Source organism: Hippocampus comes, unplaced genomic scaffold (genome assembly GCF_001891065.2).
Source record: "Hippocampus comes isolate QL1 unplaced genomic scaffold, H_comes_QL1_v1.1 scaffold138, whole genome shotgun sequence".
NCBI lineage: Eukaryota > Metazoa > Chordata > Actinopteri > Syngnathiformes > Syngnathidae > Hippocampus > Hippocampus comes.
The window spans coordinates 268,189-271,607 of NW_017806150.1; positions in this window are offsets into that span (position 1 = coordinate 268,189).

Sequence of the window (3,419 nt, forward strand, 5' to 3'; positions counted from 1 at the left end):
GGTGGAGCAATGATAAAGGTTTCTATGGCAACCTAGTGGAACCACCTGTTATTAAGGCAGGGGGGAATCCTCTATTTGGGGCGAGGCATTTGTTTCTCTCATAGACCTCTGTTTTGTTTGTAGCTCTTGTCGCTATCACAAAGTTATTTCAGCAGATTGGGCGTGCAGCTTGTGTGTGTGTGGTGGCAGGGGGGGGGGGGACAAGAGCCAAGCGTCTTATGGAGGAAGCAAGGTCTTTTTGCATAAAGGTATGGCATTAAGAGACAGGCGGCAATCACAAATCAAGCATTCCATTTCGCAAATAATCGACCGCCAGCGCCGGCGGCGATGATTGCGAGGGAGGCAGTGGTGTATAATGGCTAGGATGTTTGTGTAGCTCACTGGGAGATTTAATTTTCAGCGGGTAATTGAAAAAACGCAAATGGCTGCAGTTCGAAAGAAGAAAACTTTTGCTGCTCTGTATTCATTATAAACGGCAGTGTACGAACGCCCTTGTTATATGAGGTGTTGTTTCACACCACACCTTGGCCACACAATGGCAGTGTGTTCGACACTCGTACAAATGACTCCGTAAGCTGCAATAAGATTTGTCGTTTTGTGCAGAGGAGAAAGAATATATGTCTGTGGGTGTTGTTAAATTGTCTACGTGTGTTGTTTCAGCATTTGTGGTAAAATTCCAATTGCTGCAACACGACAACTAGTTTTTTTTTTTTTTTTTCATTATGGTTAAAATTTACCACTTGTAACATTTTCACGTTGACCTCATAAAATTGAGTATTTTGTGAAATTACAATTTCATTTTTTATAAATCTGGACTTTATCCTCACAATAATAATTAATGTCATGGACTCGTCTAAAATAGGATTTTCTCGTCGGCCTGTTGCCATGGCGGTAATAAAAACGGGTGTCACAAAAAAAAAAAAACAAAAAAATGCATTGTGGGTTAGCGTTAAGCTAACGGGCATTGTCATTAACTGAACAAAAAAACGAAAATATATTTTTAAAATTTTAGTTTATAAAACTTATCATTGTACTGAAAATGTCCTTAGCCTTACCTTTAAAACCTTCAACGTTTTTACCATCAGTGCACTTTTAACGTTCAGCGTTACGACGTCTTCAGCGGCCCGCCTTGTTTTTTTAGGAGGCGCAATAATTGATTGGAGAAAAACGTCTCAGAGGAGAATGCGGCAGAAACAAGTGGATGCGACGTTTAATGTCGCACGTGCACTTGTCATAATTCCTTTCATTCCAGGCTGCGTGGCGCACACTATCCGCGTGTGAACGCCTCATAAAAAACTCGTATCTCAAATATCCCCGTCATTCACAATGACCAACGCTCAAATTCCTCACACTTGAATGTTTTATTTGCATAATCCTGACAGATAGAGCGTGATGCCTGCGATATCGGCAACTGCCGGGGGTGGCTAAAACTCACTGCAGCTCCGTAATCCTAATCTGGATGTGGAAAACTTGCGGCTCCCCGGCAGCCATTTTGGAAAGCAGCTGCTAACGGCGTAATGGTGGAGTGCGGCCGGCGAGAGATTTAAGAAAGGAGAAAGCAGTGTTGAGGGGGTGTCTCCAGGGACGCGGGGAGATTTTTCGCGGTCGGCCGGTTAAGTGTCCCCAGGTGAGGCGGAAGGAAAAAAATGAAATAAATACACATTATGCGGCGCAAAAAAAAAAAAATCCGAAAAGAAGCCCTCTATCTGCAAAGGAAATGCGCTGGTGGGGGGAAGCATGTCATCTCCACGTCTTTGTTTTCCCGCCCGGCTCCATCTTGCTTTGATGAAATGATTTCGTTTCGCTTTTCACGGCTTCCCGGCCTGACCCGATTTGCTCCTCGAAAGGCTCGGCGCGCCGGCCGTGCTAATGGACTACTTTGAGAGTCGACGAGTGTGTGAGATAAGTGAATCGGATTCCAAACTTGAACAATAGAAATGAAATAACGTCGGCGCTTTGTGGATGTGGAACTTGAGGAACGCAACCAGAAATGTTATCGTACTTTATAGCAGGAGCCTCATCTACTTATCCGCAATTGTTCTTCCTCAAAACTACGAACAATAGAAATGAAAGGAGCAGGGACGTCCAGTTAAAAAGTTACATTAATTGTGTGGGTGTACAGCCAAGAGCGGAAATACCGACGGCGATTCCCTATGGCAAATGATTAAAAGTCTCCGGGAGGTAAAGTATCATAAAACAAGGCTGGGTGCGTACATGTTTCCATAGTAACAGGAATAAATGTGCTAAATAAAGTGCGCCACGGGGAACAATCTGGCCGGGCCAATTAAGGGCCTCGAAAATGCACCCTGGCCTTATCACCAAAAGGTAACGACAACAACTTTGATGTGTTTAAAAGAGCGAGTCCTCTGTATCTTTAATGATAGTGCTCGCAATGATCATCCCCATGATTCAGATTTTACACTTTTGTTTATATCTTCTGCCGAGAACTTTTTAGCACCTTATGTTTTTACATTGTACATTTTTCTGATTAATCATAATTTGTGGGCTGCTTACTCTGCGATACACCTACCGTACTTAGAGCTAGATTTTTCCCCGCCCCCCCAGTTCGCCTTGACAATTCCAATTTAACGAACAGCAAAAAGTCAGTTAACTCGACGTGACAAGATATCTCACATCCGATATTTCAGAATTGTGTTTATTTCAAAAACAACATGACCTTCCAGAGTTTGAAATTCTTCACTAACGTGTATTTTCTATTTAATACAGAACAGTGACTCACCTATCAAATCATTTACAACTAGCCAGCTTAGTAGGTATGGCGGGGAAAAAAAAACAGTTTTTTTTTCTTCCTCTATGGACCCATGGGGCACAAATAGTCCGCCGAGCGACAATCACTCACGGCATTGCCTCAATGGTGTTTAAAAACATATTGACACAGGACGATTAAAAAAACCCCAACAACAACACTGAACATTAATGCATGAATGTGTGTGTCCGTGGGTGTGTGTCTTTGTGCACGATTATTTTGCACTGCCAGCCTTCCTTTGACCTTGATGTGCCGCCGTGCCCTCTGCCGCTGCGGCGCTAGCTAGCTCGCACTGTGTGCCCTTCTGCGGTGAGCCAACGCATCATTAAAGACGCATGCGTGAGCGCGCGCGCACGCACGCACGCACGCACGCACGCACGCACGCACGCACACACACACACACACACACACACACACACACACACACACATTCAGAGTGCTGATCAATAGTTTACTGGGTTGCAGGTCAACACAGGGAATTAACTGAGCGTGCCCAGTCATGTGGAGGGAGATGGCCTATTGGAAAAATCATTATCTATCTATCTATCTATCTATCTATCTATCTATCTATCTATCTATCTATCTATCTATCTATCTATCTATCTATCTATCTATCTATCTATCTATCTATCTATCTATCTATCTATCTATC